The sequence below is a fragment of the Lissotriton vulgaris genome, chromosome 7, assembly GCF_964263255.1.
Source record: "Lissotriton vulgaris chromosome 7, aLisVul1.2, whole genome shotgun sequence".
Lineage (NCBI taxonomy): Eukaryota > Metazoa > Chordata > Amphibia > Caudata > Salamandridae > Lissotriton > Lissotriton vulgaris.
Window position 1 is genome coordinate 1616781362 of NC_141695.1, and position 24093 is coordinate 1616805454.

A 24093-nucleotide genomic window follows, 5' to 3' on the forward strand; every position below is an offset into this window, starting at 1 on the left:
TTCATGCCACACCGCAGCACTGCCTTGAATCTCCGCAGGGTACATGGAGTGTTGGCGCGAGTTCCACTACTGCAAGAACCGGCTGCCATCCTCTCCTTAGACGCCAAGATGGCATTCGACATGGTGGAATGGAGCTATCTTTTTGCAGTGCTCGCACGTATGGGTTTTGGCCCGGTGTTCCTTTCCTGGATACGAATGCTGTACAGGGACCCAGTGGCGCAGGTGACGGCCAATGGCCACATTTCAAGAACCTTTTCCCTAGGCAGAGGTACACGACAGGGCTGCCCGCTTTCGCCCCTACTCTTCGCATTAGTTTTAGAACCACTGGCGGTCACGATACGCACCACCCAACTCCTGAAAGGAATACAATGGACCCCGTTATGGGAGGACAGAGTGTCCCTCTATGCAGACGACATGCTGATCTATCTTACGGACCTGGAAGAGAGTCTCCCTAACCTCCTGGCTCTCTGTACAGCTCATGGGCGAATCTCGGGTTACACCGTTAACTGGGCCAAATCCATCATTTTTGAACTGCGGGGGCCGCTCCCGCCTCTCCCGGACTCCTGCCCACTGGAACTGGCACATACGTCATTTAAATACCTGGGGATTCATATCACCCGGAATGAGGCGGATTTCGCACGGCTCAACCTGCAACCTCCCTTGGCCCGGCTCCGCGGGGACGTGCGCCATTGGAAGGATCTCCCCCTAACGCTCCTTGGCCGTGCAGCGCTATTTAAAATGATGGCTCTGCCACGTTTCCTATATGTGCTGGAGAACGCCCCGTACTTGGTGCCGGATAGCTTCCTCCAGAAAATAACGGCGCAGATTTCGGGCCTGTTATGGGGCAACCAGCCAGCCCGCATTTCTCACGCCAAATTAAACAGGGGATGGTACAACGGGGGAATCGCCCTCCCAAACGTGCAGCTGTACTACTGGGCGGCCCAGCTCAAAATCCTTAACCAGTGGATACATGCCCCGCGGGACGACCCAACGTTCAAGGCTGACAGGGCGCAACTGGGTGCGAACAGTTTACTGGCCCCACTGTACCACCGTGGAGTGGCGGCAAAACTTAATGGGCCTACGAAACATACAGTCCGCATATGGTACAAGGCGCAGGCAAAGTTGAAGTGGGATGGCATCATTACGAAACTTACGCCCCTGTGGGACGCGAAGGCGTTGGGCCATTTGCGACACTCGAAGGGCTTCACACAATGGGACAGCATCGGCATCTCCACGGTGGGGGACATGTGGACGAGGGAAGGAGTGATCTCCTTTGCCACTCTGCAAGAACAATACGAGTTGGGGAACACAGAGCTCTATAGATACATCCAGGTCCGACACGCACTGCAGGCAGCGATCCCACCCGACACATCCCTGCCCGAATCCTCCCCTCTGGAGGATCGTCTACTTACTGACTTCATGCAAGAGGGGGCGACATCGCTGACATACCGCAAACTGATTAACAATATGCCTGATCCACTGGGGAAACTGAAGGACAAATGGATGGTGGAAGTGGGTGACCTGGATGAAACTGACTGGAACACAGCCATGGCATCCCCACGTGAAGCAGGCATATCGTCTAAATTTCGCCTAGTGCAGCTGAAAATCCTACACAGAATCTATTACACCCGTACACTGCTTCATAAACTGCACAGGGCGGATCATCCATGTTGCCTTAGGGGCTGCGGGGCAGAAGGGGCCTTCATTCACACGGTGTGGGAATGTCCACTGATTGTCGGTTACTGGCAACGAGTAGTGCGCACAATGGCTCAGACACTTCACACCACCCTCACTCTAGACTCACGGCTCTGCCTGCTAAACATCTGGGAGCCGACTGACCTCACCTTTTATGCAAGGACCTGGGTCACAGTGGGGATGGTAACAGCGAAACGGGACATAGCACAGAAGTGGGGATCGGCTGATCTCCCCACGCTGCCCCAATGGCTCCGCAACATGGACATGCTTATGTTGACTGAAAGGGCGGTGTATAAATTGAGGGGCAACCCACGTAAATGGAATGGGGTGTGGAAACCCTGGAACTCCTATAGAGGGGATATCTGCGAACCACTGGAAGAGGATGACATCGAAGGATCTGAGAGTGACGAGGAGCATTGATGGGGGGTATAAATGTCTATAGGGCGTGTGCAATGGAACTGGGTGGGACCTGCCTTGGGAGGTAGTAAGGGTGGGTGTGGGAATTAGGGGGCTTTGATACAATGCACTGCTCTCTTTGCAGATGGACTGTGCTACGAGTGCCGAAAGCTACTACTTCAAGTACGTGCCGGACTAAGTGTGCTGTTTTTCCTGTTTTATGTTTGTTGTAAGATAAAAAAGGCAAGACTCAGACGAATAGTAGCCAACAAAACACAAAATCGCAAACTGTATTTCTACGACACATGTAGATCCCTATTCATCACATTGCCGATAAGGCCTGAAATGCTTTGCTCTAACGTGGATGATATACATTTTGTCATTACTGTATACTGTATTACTTCATTCACCCAGTACTTAATGTGTGATAACGCGATGGATGAAGCTGTACATACTATCTTTGTTTTGCACCAAAAATAAAAATTAAAAAAAAAAAAAGATAGCTTCACTGACTGCACATGAGAACACCAAAGTCATATCCTTCAATCAATCAGACGGTATTTGTATAGCGCTGCTTATCACCCTGGGGGTATCCAGGCGCTGTATACAGTTGGCAAAGTGCTGCCAGCTCGACAGCTCTACCCAAGTAACACATCAACATATGCCTTGTAGGCATTCAGATAATCTTAACCTACATCTACCACACACATTGCATCAGTAACTTTTACCAGACTAGTGATGCTGCCAGAAAACAATCTCCCTTGGCCGGGCCAATGGACAACTGACCACCCAGCTCAATAAAATACACAAAAGTGCTTCAGCACACCACAAACTCCGACCACTAAAAAGGCCTTTACTAGAATCAGCTCATGCTGGTTTCATGTTAAGTAACAATAAACTTTACTAAACAAGACCTTTAAGGAATTACTACTAACCATCACAATCAAACACAACCAAACAATTAACAATTGATTGAAGGAAATCTGCAAATGTATGAAAGGGCACAAATGTGAAAGCACTACAATACCACAGCGGCGGCTCCTTTGATAAGGGCGAGAAGTGTCGACCCCCCTCACCCCCCCCCCCCCCCCCCCCACAGACCCCCTCACCCTGCCGGCTGTCTCAAAATGGCAGGAAAGAAATAGTAAAACGATAATAAATACGTTTTATTATTGTTTTATTTTTCCTTTGCTGACCAGTCTTTGGGGGTGGGCAGGGGGAGTTACAGGCACTGAGGGGTAGTGGTGGGCCCTGCCTTCAGTGAGCAAGACGGTTTGGCCGGCCAAACCCACATGCGCACTGAAGCTGTCTCTATCCCGAGCTGCATTGCCGGGCTGGAGAAAGCAGGCACAGGCTCCCAGTCTCACTGGAAGCGTAAGTTCATGGCGCTCAGGACAATCCTGACACTGCTTTCATGCTGCAACCAGCAGCATGAGAGCAGCGTCCGGATTGGCCGCAGTGGAGTCAGGGAGCCTGTGCTTGGAGGAGAGGAGAGGAGAGGAGCAAAAGAGTGTGAAGCGGCAGGTCGAAGGTACATTTTTTTTCCATCTCCCCACCCGCCAATCTTGGTCAACACCAACCGCTATTGCAATACCATACTAATGGTACAAGCCTAGCAGAGCAGATAACATGACAACATAACATTAGAAAACCAGATACCTACACATTACACACATTAACCCTTTGCTGCCAAGTCTAATGCCCCTTGACATACACTACTAACTCAGCATGGCACATATTCGCCCATTTTTCAGAACCCAATAGAAATGTACTCACTTGCCCCATTTCCACAATGTCACAACAATGCACATATTACCACAACATAGCACAATTCATTGACACACGGGCGGAGGAATGCACCCCATACCGAGAGGCTGGGGAATCAGCAGAAGGGTAGATAGATGTGGTGGACAGGCAGAGGTTGGCAGGAAAAAGTTTGAGAAAATAAGCTTTCTGCTATGCAACACACATTGGGAATGGGCATGCCCACTCCATGTGCTGGTACTTGTATGTGGGGGGCTTGAACCCGGTTCCTCCCCGTGCTAATCCTTCATTTACCACCAGACCCAACGACGACAACCAACAGTGGACAATGCAGTCAGTTAGAACTGGCCCACACTGGCTGTCAGTCTAGCACTGAGGGACAGCACTGGCCCTCTATTCCAGCCTCCAATTATTCTGCCCTTGCACCACAGCCTCCATTTATTTTCACACTCATCAAACTGATGACATCTTCTAACTTCACTACCTCTCTGATCCCCCCAAAGCTAATCCTCAACCCCAGTCAAACCCATGACCACATCGTCATCGTAGCAGCTCGTCCTTTGCTTGATAAACATGCCACAACTCTCTCTCCCTAAACCCACAACTCCTTCCTCTGACTCACCAAGCTCTACCCATCCCTTGGCTCTCCCCGAGGTCTCCCTTCATCTCACTCCCGTGCCTCTACCCACCCCTTGACTCTCCCCGAGGTCTCCCTTCATCTCACTCCCGAGCCTCTACCCACCCCTTGACTCTCCCCGAGGTCTCCCTTCATCTCACTCCTCAGCCTCTACCCATCCCTTGACGCTCCCCCCCCCGAGGTCTCCCTTCATCTCACTCCCCAGCCTCTATCCGTCCCATGACGCTCCCCGAGGTCTCCCTTCAGCTCACTCCCCCGCCTCTACCCATCTCTTGACTCTCCCCGAGGTCCCCCGTCATCTCACTCCCCCGCCTCTACCCGTCCCTTGACTCTCCCCGAGGCCTTCATCTCACTCCCCAGCCTCTACCCACCCCTTGACTCTCCCCGAGGCCTTCATCTCACTCCCCAGCCTCTACCCATCCCTTGACTCTCCCCGAGGCCTTCATCTCACTCCCCAGCCTCTACCCATCCCTTGACTCTCCCCCGGGGTCTCCCTTCATCTCACTCCTCAGCCTCTACCCGTCCCTTGACTCTCCCCGAGGTCTCCCTTCATCTCACTCCCCAGCCTCTACCCATCCCTTGACTCTCCCCGAGGCCTTCATCTCACTCCCCAGCCTCTACCCATCCCTTGACTCTCCCCGAGGTCTCCCTTTATCTCACTCCCCCGCCTCTACCCATCCCTTGACTCTCCCCGAGGTCTCCCTTCATCTCACTCCCCCGCCTCTACCCATCCCTTGACTCTCCCCGAGGTCTCCCTTCATCTCACTCTCCAGCCTCTACCATCCCTTGACTCTCCCCGAGGTCTCCCTTCATCTCACTCCCCCGCCTCTTCCCACCCCTTGACTCTCCCTGAGGATCCCTTCATCTCACTCCCCCGCCTCTTCCCACCCCTTGACTCTCCCTGAGGATCCCTTCATCTCACTCCCCCGCCTCTTCCCACCCCTTGACTCCCCCCGAGGTCTCCCTTCATCTCACTCCCCAGCCTCTACCCACCCCTTGACTCTCCCTCGAGGTCTCCCTTCATCTCACTACCCCGCCTCTACCCATCCCTTGACTCTCCCCGAGGTCTCCCTTCATCTCACTCCCCCGCCTCTACCCATCCCTTGACTCTCCCAGAGGCCTTCATCTCACTCCCCAGCCTCTACCCACCCCTTGACTCTCCCCGAGGTCTCCCTTCAACTCACTCCCGCGCTTCTACCCATCCCTTGACTCCCCCCGAGGTCTCCCTTCATCTCCTTCCCCAGCCTCTACCCATCCCTTGACTCTCCCCGAGGTCTCCCTTCATCTCACTCCCCCACCTCTACCCATCCCTTGACTCTCCCCGAGGTCTCCCCTCATCTCTCTCCCCAGCATCTACCATCCCTTGACTCTCCCCGAGGTCTCCCTTCATCTCACTCCCCCGCCTCTACCCATCCCTTGACTCTCCCCGAGGTCTCCCTTCATCTCACTCCCCAGCCTCTACCATCCCATGACTCTTCCCGAGGTCTCCCTTCATCTCACTCCCCCGCCTCTACCCATCCCTTGACTCTCCTCGAGGTCTCCCTTCATCTCACTCCCCCGCCTCTACCCATCCCTTGACTCTCCCTGAGGTCTCCCTTCATCTCACTCCCCCGCCTCTTCCCACCCCTTAACTCTCCCTGAGGATCCCTTCATCCCACTCCCCCGCCTCTTCCCACCCCTTGACTCTCCCCGAGGTCTCCCTTCATCCCACTCCCCCGCCTCTACCCATCCCTTGATTCTCCCCGAGGTCTCCCTTCATCTCACTCCCCAGCCTCTACCCACCCCTTGACTCTCCCCCGAGGTCTCCCTTCATCTCACTCCTCAGCCTCTACCCATCCCTTGACGCTCCCCCCCCCGAGGTCTCCCTTCATCTCACTCCCCAGCCTCTATCCGTCCCATGACGCTCCCCGAGGTCTCCCTTCAGCTCACTCCCCCGCCTCTACCCATCCCTTGACTCTCCCCGAGGTCCCCCTTCATCTCACTCCCCCGCCTCTACCCGTCCCTTGACTCTCCCCGAGGCCTTCATCTCACTCCCCAGCCTCTACCCACCCCTTGACTCTCCCCGAGGCCTTCATCTCACTCCCCAGCCTCTACCCATCCCTTGACTCTCCCCGAGGCCTTCATCTCACTCCCCAGCCTCTACCCATCCCTTGACTCTCCCCCGAGGTCTCCCTTCATCTCACTCCTCAGCCTCTACCCGTCCCTTGGCTCTCCCCGAGGTCTCCCTTCATCTCACTCCCCAGCCTCTACCCATCCCTTGACTCTCCCCGAGGCCTTCATCTCACTCCCCAGCCTCTACCCATCCCTTGACTCTCCCCGAGGTCTCCCTTTATCTCACTCCCCCGCCTCTACCCATCCCTCGACTCTCCCCGAGGTCTCCCTTCATCTCACTCCCCCGCCTCTACCCATCCCTTGACTCTCCCCAAGGTCTCCCTTCATCTCACTCTCCAGCCTCTACCATCCCTTGACTCTCCCCGAGGTCTCACTTCATCTCACTCCCCCGCCTCTTCCCACCCCTTGACTCTCCCTGAGGATCCCTTCATCTCACTCCCCCGCCTCTTCCCACCCCTTGACTCTCCCTGAGGATCCCTTCATCTCACTCCCCCGCCTCTTCCCACCCCTTGACTCCCCCCGAGGTCTCCCTTCATCTCACTCCCCAGCCTCTACCCACCCCTTGACTCTCCCTCGAGGTCTCCCTTCATCTCACTACCCCGCCTCTACCCATCCCTTGACTCTCCCCAAGGTCTCCCTTCATCTCACTCCCCCGCCTCTACCCATCCCTTGACTCTCCCCGAGGCCTTCATCTCACTCCCCAGCCTCTACCCACCCCTTGACTCTCCCCGAGGTCTCCCTTCAACTCACTCCCGCGCCTCTACCCATCCCTTGACTCCCCCCGAGGTCTCCCTTCATCTCCTTCCCCAGCCTCTACCCATCCCTTGACTCTCCCCGAGGTCTCCCTTCATCTCACTCCCCCACCTCTACCCATCCCTTGACTCTCCCCGAGGTCTCCCCTCATCTCTCTACCCAGCCTCTACCATCCCTTGACTCTCCCCGAGGTCTCCCTTCATCTCACTCCCCCGCCTCTACCCACCCCTTGACTCTCCCCGAGGTCTCCCTTCAACTCACTCCCGCGCTTCTACCCATCCCTTGACTTCCCCCGAGGTCTCCCTTCATCTCCTTCCCCAGCCTCTACCCATCCCTTGACTCTCCCCGAGGTCTCCCTTCATCTCACTCCCCCACCTCTACCCATCCCTTGACTCTCCCCGAGGTCTCCCCTCATCTCTCTCCCCAGCATCTACCATCCCTTGACTCTCCCCGAGGTCTCCCTTCATCTCACTCCCCCGCCTCTACCCATCCCTTGACTCTCCCCGAGGTCTCCCTTCATCTCACTCCCCAGCCTCTACCATCCCATGACTCTTCCCGAGGTCTCCCTTCATCTCACTCCCCCGCCTCTACCCATCCCTTGACTCTCCTCGAGGTCTCCCTTCATCTCACTCCCCCGCCTCTACCCATCCCTTGACTCTCCCTGAGGTCTCCCTTCATCTCACTCCCCCGCCTCTTCCCACCCCTTAACTCTCCCTGAGGATCCCTTCATCCCACTCCCCCGCCTCTTCCCACCCCTTGACTCTCCCCGAGGTCTCCCTTCATCCCACTCCCCCGCCTCTACCCATCCCTTGATTCTCCCCGAGGTCTCCCTTCATCTCACTCCCCAGCCTCTACCCACCCCTTGACTCTCCCCCGAGGTCTCCCTTCATCTCACTCCTCAGCCTCTACCCATCCCTTGACGCTCCCCCCCCCGAGGTCTCCCTTCATCTCACTCCCCAGCCTCTATCCGTCCCATGACGCTCCCCGAGGTCTCCCTTCAGCTCACTCCCCCGCCTCTACCCATCCCTTGACTCTCCCCGAGGTCCCCCTTCATCTCACTCCCCCGCCTCTACCCGTCCCTTGACTCTCCCCGAGGCCTTCATCTCACTCCCCAGCCTCTACCCACCCCTTGACTCTCCCCGAGGCCTTCATCTCACTCCCCAGCCTCTACCCATCCCTTGACTCTCCCCGAGGCCTTCATCTCACTCCCCAGCCTCTACCCATCCCTTGACTCTCCCCCGAGGTCTCCCTTCATCTCACTCCTCAGCCTCTACCCGTCCCTTGGCTCTCCCCGAGGTCTCCCTTCATCTCACTCCCCAGCCTCTACCCATCCCTTGACTCTCCCCGAGGCCTTCATCTCACTCCCCAGCCTCTACCCATCCCTTGACTCTCCCCGAGGTCTCCCTTTATCTCACTCCCCCGCCTCTACCCATCCCTCGACTCTCCCCGAGGTCTCCCTTCATCTCACTCCCCCGCCTCTACCCATCCCTTGACTCTCCCCAAGGTCTCCCTTCATCTCACTCTCCAGCCTCTACCATCCCTTGACTCTCCCCGAGGTCTCTCTTCATCTCACTCCCCCGCCTCTTCCCACCCCTTGACTCTCCCTGAGGATCCCTTCATCTCACTCCCCCGCCTCTTCCCACCCCTTGACTCTCCCTGAGGATCCCTTCATCTCACTCCCCCGCCTCTTCCCACCCCTTGACTCCCCCCGAGGTCTCCCTTCATCTCACTCCCCAGCCTCTACCCACCCCTTGACTCTCCCTCGAGGTCTCCCTTCATCTCACTACCCCGCCTCTACCCATCCCTTGACTCTCCCCGAGGTCTCCCTTCATCTCACTCCCCCGCCTCTACCCATCCCTTGACTCTCCCCGAGGCCTTCATCTCACTCCCCAGCCTCTACCCACCCCTTGACTCTCCCCGAGGTCTCCCTTCAACTCACTCCCGCGCCTCTACCCATCCCTTGACTCCCCCCGAGGTCTCCCTTCATCTCCTTCCCCAGCCTCTACCCATCCCTTGACTCTCCCCGAGGTCTCCCTTCATCTCACTCCCCCACCTCTACCCATCCCTTGACTCTCCCCGAGGTCTCCCCTCATCTCTCTACCCAGCCTCTACCATCCCTTGACTCTCCCCGAGGTCTCCCTTCATCTCACTCCCCCGCCTCTACCCATCCCTTGACTCTCCCCGAGGTCTCCCTTCATCTCACTCCCCAGCCTCTACCATCCCATGACTCTTCCCGAGGTCTCCCTTCATCTCACTCCCCCGCCTCTACCCATCCCTTGACTCTCCCCGAGGTCTCCCTTCATCTCACTCCCCCGCCTCTACCCATCCCTTGACTCTCCCTGAGGTCTCCCTTCATCTCACTCCCCCGCCTCTTCCCACCCCTTGACTCTCCCCGAGGTCTCCCTTCATCCCACTCCCCCGCCTCTACCCATCCCTTGATTCTCCCCGAGGTCTCCCTTCATCTCACTCCCCCGCCTCTTCCCACCCCTTGACTCTCCCTGAGCATCCCTCCATCTCACTCCCCCGCCTCTTCCCACCCCTTGACTCCCCCCGAGGTCTCCCTTCATCCCACTCCCCAGCCTCTACCCACCCCTTGACTCTCCCTCGAGGTCTCCCTTCATCTCACTCCCCCGCCTCTACCCATCCCTTGACTCTCCCCGAGGTCTCCCTTCATCTCACTCCCCCGCCTCTACCCATCCCTTGACTCTCCCCGAGGTCTTCATCTAACTCCCCCACCTCTACCCATCCCTTGACTCTCCCCGAGGCCTTCATCTCACTCCCCCGCCTCCACCCACCCCTTGACTCTCCCCGAGGTCTCCCTTCATCTCACTCCTCAGCCTCTACCCATCCCTTGACTCTCCCTGAGGATCCCTTCATCTTACTCCCCCGCCTCTTCCCACCCCTTGACTCCCCCGAGGTCTTCCTTCATCTCACTCCTCCGCCTCTACCCATCCCTTGACTCTTCCCGAGGTCTCCCTTCATCTCACTCCTCAGCCTCTACCTATCCCTTGACTCTCCCCGAGGTCTTTCTTTCTCTCACTCCCGTGCCTCTACCCATCCCTTGACTTTCCCCCGAGGTCTCCCTTCATCTCACTCCCCCGCCTCCACCCATCCCTTGACTCTCCCCGAGGTCTCCCTTCATCTCACTCCTCCGCCTCTACCATCCCTTGACTCTCCCCGAGGTCTCCCTTCATCTCACTCCTCCGCCTCTATCCATCCCTTGACTCTCCCCGAGGTCTCCCTTCATCTCACTCCTCCACCTCTACCCACCCCTTGACTCTCCCCGAGGTCTCCCTTCATCTCACTCCCGCGCCTCTATCCATCCCTTGACTCTCCCCGAGGTCTCCCTTCATCTCACTCCTCCGCCTCTATCCATCCCTTGACTCTCCCCGAGGTCTCCCTTCATCTCACTCCTCAGCCTCTACCCATCCCTTGACTCTCCCCGAGGTCTCCCTTCATCTCACTCCTCAGCCTCTACCTATCCCTTGACTCTCCCCGAGGTCTTTCTTTCGCTCACTCCCGTGCCTCTATCCATCCCTTGACTCTCCCCGAGGTCTCCCTTCATCTCACTCCCCAGCCTCTACCCATCCCTTGACTCTCCCCGAGGTCTCCCTTCATCTCACTCCCCCGCCTCTACCCACCCCTTGACTCTCCCCCGAGGTCTCCCTTCATCTCACTCCCCCGCCTCTACCCATCCCTTGACTCTCCCCGAGGTCTCCCTTCATCTCACTCCCCCGCCTCTTCCCACCCCTTGACTCTCCCTGAGGATCCCTTCATCTCACTTCCCCGCCTCTACCCATCCCTTGACTCTCTCCGAGGTCTCCCTTCATCTCACTCCCCCGCCTCTACCCATCCCTTGACTCTCCCCGAGGCCTTCATCTCACTCCCCCGCCTCTACCATCCCTTGACTCTCCCCGAGGTCTCCCTTTCTCTCACTCCCGTGCCTCTACCCATCCCTTGACTCTCCCCCGAGGTCTCCCTTCATCTCACTCCCCCGCCTCTATCCATCCCTTGACGCTCCACCCCCCCCCCCCCCCCCCCCAGGTCTCCCTTCATCTCACTCCCCCGCCTCTACCCGTCCCTTGACTCTCCCCGAGGTCTCCCTTCATTGCGCACCTGGTGCAGAACAATGCAGCTAATGTCGAAAATATTTATTTTAAACGAAGAATACGAAAACTCCACATTTAAAATTCATATAAAAGGCCCGTGCAATCCCAGCAGCAGAATCCTGTGAATGGAACACCTGTGACGCGCTAGGCCCTCCACTGTGACGTCACGAGGTCGAGGCTTGCAGCAGCAGGGGATTCCTGTGGATGGAACACCTGTGACGTGCCAGGCCCTCCACTGTGATGTCACGAGGCCCAGCCTAACACCAGCAGGAGAATCCTGTGGATGGAACGCCTGTGACGTGCCAGGCCCTGCACTGTGATGTCACGAGGTCGAGGCTAGTAGCAGCAGGGGATTCCTGTGGATGGAACACCTGTAACGTGCCAGGCCCTCCACTGTGATGTCACGAGGTCGAGGCTAGCAGCAGAAGGGGAATCCTGTGGATGGAACACCTGTGACGTTCCAGGCCCTCCCTCCCCTGTGATGTCATGAGGTCGAAGCTTAGTGCAGAGGGGAGGCCTCCGCCGGAGCAGAAACAAGGAGAGGCCCCTGAGGGGGGAGAAGGTCGGGCAGGATTAGATTGTCTTTGAGGTTAATCGCAGGATCCTTTTGTGACTAAATAGATTTTTTTTTTTAGGTAATTGAATTAATATCCGTGTCTCGGCTGTCCCCCCTCCCCCCCCCCCCTTACACTGCAACCCGTGTCATCGCCCATAAGCCGGTGATGCATGATGACAGGTTAAATGTCTATTGTGACGTGCCCGTGGTATACAAGGCTGGTAACCAGGCAGCCGCGGCATTGCACTCATGAGCACCGGACGGAGAGGACCACTGCTGGCGGCCGGAGCCGAGCCCCCCCAGAGGCCAGGGGGCCGGGGCCTCACAGGCTCCAAAAAGAACTGGACGGGGCTGGGTGAAAGGAACACGGTGAGTATAGAAACTAAATGAAAACCGAACTTGAAACCAAACTGAAACCGAACTTGAATCCAAACTTTAAACTGACTTGATACTGGCTTGATACTGACTTGATACTGGCTTGATACTGACTTGATACTGGCTTGATATTGACTTGATACTGGCTTGATACTGACTTGATACTGACTTGATACTGGCTTGAAACATCCCTTCCCTCTTCCTTTCTCTTTCCCGTTTTTCCTTCTCTGCCTTACATCCCTATCTCTCCTCTCCCATCCCCTTCTCCCCCTTTCTTTTAAGTTCCCTTTTTCTCCATCACTCTTTAATCCTCTACCCTTCTGTCAATCCCCTCCCCTTCCCATTCAATCCATTCCGGTCCCATCCTGCACTCTCTTATCTCCTTTTCCATCTCCACCCCACCCCTTCCCTTCTCTTCCCCTCCATTCCCTCCCATTCACAGCCTCTTTCCCTTCCAATCTGTTCCCATCGCCTCTGCTCCTTTTCTGCTACCCTTTCCCCTCACCCATCCCTTCTTCCATACCCTACCCTACCCCTCATTACCCTTCCCCTCACCTCCCTCTCTCTCTTTTACCCTCTCCCCCTCCGTTCTCAATTCCTTTCCCTGCCTTTCTCCTCCTTTTTCTTCTCCGCCTTCTTTCCCTCATTCTTCCTTTCCTTTCCTTTCCTTTCCTTTCCTTTCCTTTCCTTTCCTTTCCTTTCCTTTCCTTTCCTTTCCTTTCCATTCCATTCCATTCCCCAACCCATCCCTTCTTTCCCTTTACCCCACCCTTCAACTACCCCTCTCCCTCCATGTCCCCCCTCCCCCTTTATTTCCATTACTTTCTTATTTACCTCTTTAATCCTCTCCCCTTCTGTCACTCCCCCTTCCCTTCCATCCCATTCACTGCCTCACCTCACCTCCCCTCCCATCCCATTCTGTTACCCCACACACACAACACCCCACACACACAACCCCACACAAACACCCCCCACACACACAACCCCACACACAACCCCCCACACACATAACCCCACACAACCCCCCACACACGCAACCTCACACACACAACCCCACACACAACCACACATACACACAACCCCCCCACACACAACCCCCCACACACAACCACAACCCCCCACACACAACCCCACAAACACACTCCCCCACACACACCCACACATACAACCCCACACACAACCACACCACACACACTACCACACCACACACAACCCTCCATACAACATCCCACGCACACACACAAAACCCCCCACACATACATGACACACACACACACACAACCACAACCCCCCCACACACACAACCCCACAAACACACACACCCACACATACAACCCCACACACACAACCACACCACACACAACCCCCTACACACAACCCCCCACACAACATCCCATGCACACACACAAAACCCCCCACACAAACATGACACAACCCCCCACACACAACCCCACACACACATAACCACACTAACCCCCACACACACAACCCCACACACCGCACACAACCCCACACACCTCACAACCACACCCCCCACAAACACACACAACCCCACACCTCCCATTCACAGCCTCTTTCCCTTCCAATCTGTTCCCATTGCCTCTGCTCCTTTTCTGCTCCCCTTTCCCCTCACCCATCCCTTCTTCCATACCCTACCCTACCCCTCATTACCCTTCCCCTCACCTCCCTCTCTCTCATTTACCCTCTCCCCCTCCATTCTCAATTCCTTTCCCTGCCTTTCTCCTCCTTTCTCTTCTCCGCCTTCTTTCCCTCATTATTTCCTTTCCTTTCCTTTCCTTTCCTTTCCTTTCCATTCCATTCCCCAACCCATCCCTTCTTTCCCTTTACCCCACCCTTCAACTACCCCTCTCACTCCATGTCCTCCCTCCCCCTTTATTTCCATTACTTTCTTATTTACCTCTTTAATCCTCTCCCCTTCTGTCACTCCCCTTCCCTTCCATCCCATTCACTGCCTCACCTCCCCTCCCATCCCATTCTGTTACCCCACACACACAACCCCCCACACACAACCCCACACAACCCCCCCCCCCCAAACACAACCCCACACACAACCCCCCACACATAACCTCACACACACAACCCCACACACACAACCACACATACACACAACCCCCCACACACAAACCCCCACACACAACCACAACCCCCCACACACAACCCCACAAACACACTCCCCCACACACACCCACACATACAACCCCACACACAACCACACCACACACACTACCACACCACACACAACCCTCCACACAACATCCCACACACACACACACACAACCACAACCCACACACAACCACAACCCCCACACACACACAACCCCACCCACACCCACACATACAACCCCACACACACAACCACACCACACACAACCCCCTACACACAACCCCCCACACAACATCCCACGCACACACACAAAACCCCCCACACATACATGACACAACCCCCCACACACAACCCCACACACCACACAACCCCACCCTACCCCCACAAACAAACACAACCCCACATACACACAACCCCACACAAACACCCCCCCACACACACAAAACCCACACACACACACTCTGTCACTCACACACTCACTGTCACTCACAATCACTGACACACTCACTGACACTCTCACTGACACTGACACTCTCAATGACACTCTCACTGATGCTGACACTCTCGCTGACACTGACACTGACACTAACACTCTCACTGACACTCACTGTCAATCTCATTGCCACTCTCACTGACACTCTCAATGACACTCTCACTGACACTGGCATTCTAACTGACACACTCACTGACACTGACACTCACTGACACACTGACACCCTCACTGACACCCTCACTGACACACTCACTGACACTCACACTCACACTCTCACAGACACTCTCACTGACACTCACTGACACTGACACTCTCACTGACACTCTCACTGACACTCACTGACACACTCACTGACTCTCACTCACACTCACTGACACTCTCACTGATACTGACACTCTCACTGTCACTCTCACTGACACTCACAGTGAAACTGACACTCTCACTGACACTCTCACTGACACTCAATTACACTGACACTCTCACTGACACTCACACTCTCACTAACAATCTCATCGACACTCTCACGGACACTCTCACTGACACTGACACTCTCAATGACACTCACTGACACTCTCACTGACACTCTCGCTGACACTGACACTCTCACTGACACTCTCACTGACACTCATGGCCACTCTCACTGACACTCTCACTGACACTCTCACTGACACTCACTGACACTCTCACTGACACCGACACTCTCACTGACACTCACTGACACACTCACTGACACTCTCACTGATACTCTCACTGACACTCTCACGGACACTCTCACCGACACTCTCACTGACACTGACACTCTCACTCACACTCACTGACACTCTCACTGAAACTCTCACTGACACTCACTGACACTCTCACTGATACTCTCACTGACACTCTCACTGAAGCTCTCACTGGCACTCTCACTGACACTTTCACTGACACTCTCACTGACACTCTCACGGACACTCTCACGGACACTCTCACTGACACTGACACTCTCACTCACACTCACTGACACTCTCACTGAAACTCTCACTGACACTCACTGACACTCTCACTGATACTCTCACTGACACTCTCACTGAAGCTCTCACTGGCACTCTCACTGACACTTTCACTGACACTCTCACTGACACTCTCACTGACACTGACACTCTCACTGAATCTCTCACTGACACTGACACTCTCACCAACACTCTCACTGACACTCTCACTGACAATCAATGACACTCTCACTGACACTCACTAACACTCTCACTGACACTCTCACTGACACTCTCACTGACACTGACACTGAAACTGACTCACTGACACTCTCACTGACACTGACACTCTCACTGAAACTCTCACTGACAATCTCACTGACACTCACTGACACTCTCACTGACACTCATGACACTCACTGACACTCTCACTGACACTCCCACTAACACTCTCACTGACACTCTCACTCACACTCTCACTGACTCACTGACACCCACTGACACTCTCACTGACACTTTCACTGACACACTGACTGACACTCACTTACACTGACACTCTCAATGACACTCACTGAAACACTCACTGACACACTCACTGATACTCACTGACACTGACACTCTCACTGACACTCACTGACTCTCTCACTGACACTCTCACTGACACTCTCACTGATACTCACCAACACTCACTGACACTCTCACTGACACTCTCATCGACACTCTCACTGACACTTTCACTGACACTCTTACTGACACTGACACTCTCACTGACACACTCACTGACACACTCACTGACACACTTACTGACACCCTCTCTGACACTCTCACTGACACTCTCACTGACACTGATACTCTCACTCATACTCACTGACACTCTCACTGACACTGACACTCTGACTGACACTGAAACTGACACTCTCACTGACAATCTCACTAACACACACTGACACTCTCACTGACACTGAAACTGACACTCTCACTGACACTCACTCTCACTGACACTCTCACTGATACTCACTGACACTCTCACTGACACTCTCACTGATACTCACTGACACTCTCACTGACACTCACTGACACTCACTGACACTCTCACTGACACTCTCACTTATAATTTCAATGACACTCTCACTGACACTGACACTCTCACTGACACACTCACTGACACACTCACTGACACACTTACTGACACCCTCACTGACGCTCTCACTGACACTCTCACTGACACTAATACTCTCACTCAAACTCACGGACACTCTCATTGACACTGACACTCTCACTGACACTGAAACTGACACTCTCACTGACACTTTCACTGACACTTTCACTGACACTCTCACTGACACTGACACTCTCACTGACACACTCACTGACACACTCACTGACACTCTCACTGACACTGACTCTGACACTCTCACTCACACTCTCACTCACACTCACTGACACTCTCACTGACACTGAAACTCTCAGTGACACTCTCACTGACACTCTCACTGACACTCACAGTGAAACTGACACTCTCACTGACACACTGACACTATCACTGACACTCTCACTGACACTCTTCACTGATGCTGACACTCTAACTGACACTGACACTCTCACTGGCACTCTCTCTGACACTGACACTCTCACTGACACTCTCACTGACTCTCTCACTGACACTCACTCTGACACTCAATGACACTCTCACTGACACTCTCACTGACACTGACACTCTCACTGACACTCTTACTGACACTCTCACTGACACTCTCACTGACACTCTTACTGACACTGACACTCTCACTCCCACTCTCACTCCCACTCTCACTCACACTCTCACTGACACTGACACTCTCACTGACACTCTCACTCTCACTGACACTCTCACTGACACTCACACTTACACTGACACTCTCACTTAAACTCTCACTGACACTCACTGACACTCTCACTGACACTTGAGGTCAGAGACACTTGGCTGCCGCCATTCCGGGTCGACTGCCACATTGGAGATAGCGCCGACTTGAGGCTCATCATCGGACCGGACATCGGGATTGCGAGCACCAGGTTGCTTAGAGGTAGAGTCACCGGCCGCACCTGGGTCCTCTTCCCGCCCCACCTCCCAGCACTTGATAGCGCCTCGCGGCCCCCGCTACGTGGGAGCCGCTCGAGGTCTGAGACACTTTGTTGCTGCCATTCCTGGTCGCCTGCCACATTTGAGATAACGCCAACTTGGGGCTCATCATCGGACCGGACATTGGGACTGCGAGGACCAGGTTGCTTAGCGGCATAGTCACCGGCCGCACCTGGGTCCTCTTCCCGCCCCGCCTCCCAGCACCTGATCGACACTCTCACGGACACTCTCACTGACACTGAACATCTCAATGACACTCACTGACACTCTCACTGACACTCTCGCTGACACTGACACTCTCACTGACACTCTCACTGACACTCATGGCCACTCTCACTGACACTCTCACTGACACTCACTGACACTCTCACTGACACTGACACTCTCACTGACACTTTCTCTGACACACTCACTGACACTCTCACTGACACCGACACTCTCACTGACACTCACTGACACACTCACTGACACTCTCACTGATACTCTCACTGACACTCTCACGGACACTCTCACGGACACTCTCACTGACACTCTCACTGACACTGACACTCTCACTCACACTCACTGACACTCTCACTCACACTCACTGACACTCTCACTGAAACTCTCACTGACACTCACTGACACTCTCACTGATACTCTCACTGACACTCCCACTGAAGCTCTCACTGGCACTCTCACTGACACTTTCACTGACACTCTCACTCTCAATGACACTGACACTCTCACTGAATCTCTCACTGACACTGACACTCTCACCGACACTCTCACTGACAATCTCACTGACAATCAATGACACTATCACTGACACTCACTAACACTCTTACTGACACTCACTGACACTCTCACTGACACTCTCACTGACACTCACACTGAAACTGACTCACTGACACTCTCACTGACACTCACTGACTCTCTCACTGACACTCTCACTGACACTCTCACTGATACTCACCAACACTCACTGACACTCTCACTGACACTCTCATCGACACTCTCACTGACACTTTCACTGACACTCTCACTGACACTCTCACTGACACTGACACTCTCACTGAATCTCTCACTGACACTGACACTCTCACCAACACTCTCACTGACACTCTCACTGACAATCAATGACACTCTCACTGACACTCACTAACACTCTTACTGACACTCACTGACACTCTCACTGACACTCTCACTGACACTCACACTGAAACTGACTCACTGACACTCTCACTGACACTGACACTCTCACTGAAACTCTCACTGACACTCTCACTGACACTCACTGACACTCTCACTGACACTCATGACACTCACTGACACTCTCACTGACACTCCCACTAACACTCTCACTGACACTCCCACTGACACTCTCACAGACTCACTGACACCCACTGACACTCTCACTGACACTTTCACTGACACACTGACTGACACTCACTTACTTTGACACTCTCAATGACACTCACTGAAACACTCACTGATACTCACTGACACTGACACTCTCACTGACACTCACTGACTCTCTCACTGACACTCTCACTGACACTCTCACTGATACTCACCAACACTCACTGACACTCTCACTGACACTCTCATCGACACTCTCACTGACACTTTCACTGACACTCTTACTGACACTGACACTCTCACTGACACACTCACTGACACACTCACTGACACACTTACTGACACCCTCTCTGACACTCTCACTGACACTCTCACTGACACTGATACTCTCACTCATACTCACTGACACTCTCACTGACACTGACACTCTCACTGACACTGAAACTGACACTCTCACTGACAATCTCACTAACACACACTGACACTCTCACTGACACTGAAACTGACACTCTCACTGACACTCACTCTCACTGACACTCTCACTGACACTCTCACTGATACTCACTGACACTCTCACTGACACTCTCACTGATACTCACTGACACTCTCACTGACACTCTCACTTATAATTTCAATGACACTCTCACTGACACTGACACTCTCACTGACACACTCACTGACACACTCACTGACACACTTACTGACACCCTCACTGACGCTCTCACTGACACTCTCACTGACACTGATACTCTCACTCAAACTCACGGACACTCTCATTGACACTGACACTCTCACTGACACTGAAACTGACACTCTCACTGACACTTTCACTGACACTTTCACTGACACTCTCACTGACACTGACACTCTCACTGACACACTCACTGACACACTCACTGACACTCTCACTGACACTGCCTCTGACACTCTCACTCACACTCTCACTCACACTCACTGACACTCTCACTGACACTGAAACTCTCAGTGACACTCTCACTGACACTCTCACTGACACTCACAGTGAAACTGACACTCTCACTGACACACTGACACTATCACTGACACTCTCACTGACACTCTTCACTGATGCTGACACTCTCACTGACACTGACACTCTCACTGGCACTCCCTCTGACACTGACACTCTCACTGACACTCTCACTGACTCTCTCACTGACACTCACTCTGACACTCATTGACACTCTCACTGACACTCTCACTGACACTGACACTCTCACTGACACTCTTACTGACACTCTCACTGACACTCTCACTGACACTCTTACTGACACTGACACTCTCACTCCCACTCTCACTCCCACTCTCACTCACACTCTCACTGACACTGACACTCTCACTGACACTCTCACTCTCACTGACACTCTCACTGACACTCACACTTACACTGACACTCTCACTTAAACTCTCACTGACACTCACTGACACTCTCACTAACACTTGAGGTCAGAGACACTTTGCTGCCGCCATTCCGGGTCGCCTGCCACATTGGAGATAGCGCCGACTTGAGGCTCATCATCGGACCGGACATCGGGATTGCGAGCACCAGGTTGCTTAGAGGTAGAGTCACCGGCCGCACCTGGGTCCTCTTCCCGCCCCGCCTCCCAGCACTTGATAGCGCCTCGCGGCCCCCGCTACGTGGGAGCCGCTCGAGGTCTGAGACACTTTGTTGCTGCCATTCCTGGTCGCCTGCCACATTTGAGATAACGCCAACTTGGAGCTCATCATCGGACCGGACATTGGGACTGCGAGGACCAGGTTGCTTAGCGGCATAGTCACCGGCCGCACCTGGGTCCTCTTCCCGCCCCGCCTCCCAGCACCTGATCGACACTCTCACAGACACTCTCACTGACACTCTCAATGACACTCACTGACACTCTCACTGACACTCTCGCTGACACTGACACTCTCACTGACACTCTCACTGACACTCATGGCCACTCTCACTGACACTCTCACTGACACTCTCACTGACACTCACTGACACTCTCACTGACACTGACACTCTCACTGACACTTTCTCTGACACACTCACTGACACTCTCACTGACACCGACACTCTCACTGACACTCACTGACACACTCACTGACACTCTCACTGATACTCTCACTGACACTCTCACGGACACTCTCACGGACACTCTCACTGACACTCTCACTGACACTGACACTCTCACTCACACTCACTGACACTCTCACTCACACTCACTGACACTCTCACTGAAACTCTCACTGACACTCACTGACACTCTCACTGATACTCTCACTGACACTCCCACTGAAGCTCTCACTGGCACTCTCACTGACACTTTCACTGACACTCTCACTGACACTCTCAATGACACTGACACTCTCACTGAATCTCTCACTGACACTGACACTCTCACCGACACTCTCACTGACACTCTCACTGCCAATCAATGACACTATCACTGACACTCACTAACACTCTTACTGACACTCACTGACACTCTCACTGACACTCTCACTGACACTCACACTGAAACTGACTCACTGACACTCTCACTGACACTCACTGACTCTCTCACTGACACTCTCACTGACACTCTCACTGATACTCACCAACACTCACTGACACTCTCACTGACACTCTCATCGACACTCTCACTGACACTTTCACTGACACTCTCACTGACACTGACACTCTCACTGACACACTCACTGACACACTCACTGACACACTTACTGACACCCTCTCTGACACTCTCACTGACACTCTCACTGACACTGATACTCTCACTCACACTCGCTGACACTCTCACTGACACTGACACTCTCACTGACACTGAAACTGACACTCTCACTGACACTCTCACTAACACACACTGACACTCTCACTGACACTGAAACTGACACTCTCACTGACACTCACTCTCACTGACACTCTCACTGACACTCTCACTGATACTCACTGACACTCTCACTGACACTCACTGGCACTCTCACTGACACTCTCACTGATACTTTCAATGACACTCTCACTGACACTGACACTCTCACTGACACACTCACTGACACACTCACTGACACACTTACTGACACTCTCACTGACACTCTCACTGACACTCTCACTGACACTGATACTCTCACTCACACTCACAGACACTCTCACTGACACTGACACTCTCACTGACACTGAAACTGACACTCTCACTGACACTCTCACTGACACTTTCACTGACTCTCACTGACACTGACACTCTCACTGACACACTCACTGACAAACTCACTGACACTCTCACTGACACTGACTCTGACACTCTCACTCACACTCTCACTCACACTCACTGACACTCTCACTGACACTGAAACTCTCAGTGACACTCTCACTGACACTCACAGTGAAACTGACACTCTCACTGACACACTGACACTATCACTGACACTCTCACTGACATTCTTCACTGATGCTGACACTCTCACTGACACTGACACTCTCACTGGCACTCTCTCTGACACTGACACTCTCACTGACACTCTCACTGACTCTCTCACTGACACTCACTCTGACACTCAATGGCACTCTCACTGACACTCTCACTGACACTGACACTCTCACTGACACTCTTACTGACACTCTCACTGACACTCTTACTGACACTGACACTCTCACTCCCACTCTCACTCCCACTCTCACTCACACTCTCACTGACACTGACACTCTCACTGACACTCTCACTCTCACTGACACTCTCACTGACACTCACACTTTCACTGACACTCTCACTGAAACTCTCACTGACACTCACTGACACTCTCACTGACACTTGAGGTCAGAGACACTTTGTTGCCGCCATTTCGGGTCGCCTGCCACATTGGAGATAACGCCAACTTGGGGCTCATCATCGGACCGGACATCGGGATTGCGAGCACCAGGTTGCTTAGAGGTAGAGTCACCGGCCGCACCTGGGTCCTCTTCCCGCCCCGCCTCCCAGCACTTGATAGCGCCTCGCGGCCCCCGCTGCATGGGAGCCGCTCGAGGTCAGAGACACTTTGTTGCTGCCATTCCTGGTCGCCTGCCACATTTGAGATAACGCCAACTTGGGGCTCATCATCGGACCGGACATCGGGACTGCGAGGACCAGGTTGCTTAGCAGCATAGTCACCGGCCGCACCTGGGTCCTCTTCCCGCCCCGCCTCCCAGCACCTGATAGCGCCTCGCGGCCCCCGCTACGTGGGAGCCGCTCGAGGTCAGAGTCACTTTGTTGCCGCCATTCCGGGTCGCCTGCCACATTGGAGATAACGCCGACTTGGAGCTCATCATCGGACCGGACATCGGGACTGTGAGGACCAGGTTGCTTAGCGGCAGAGTCACCGGCCGCACCTGGGTCCTCTTCCCGCCCCACCTCGCAGCCCTTGATAGCGCCTCGCGGCCCCCGCTATGCAGGAGCTGCTCGAGGTCAGAGACACTTTGTTGCCGCCATTCCGGGTCGCCTGCCAAATTGGAGATAACGCCAACTTGGGGCTCATCATCGGACCGGACATCGGGACTGCAAGGACCAGGTTGCTAAGCGGCAGAGTCACCGGCCGCACCTGGGTCCTCTTCCCGCCTCGCCTCCATATTTAGTCACGCTCAAACACGCGCGCGCGGGCGTATGCCGGACGAAGCCT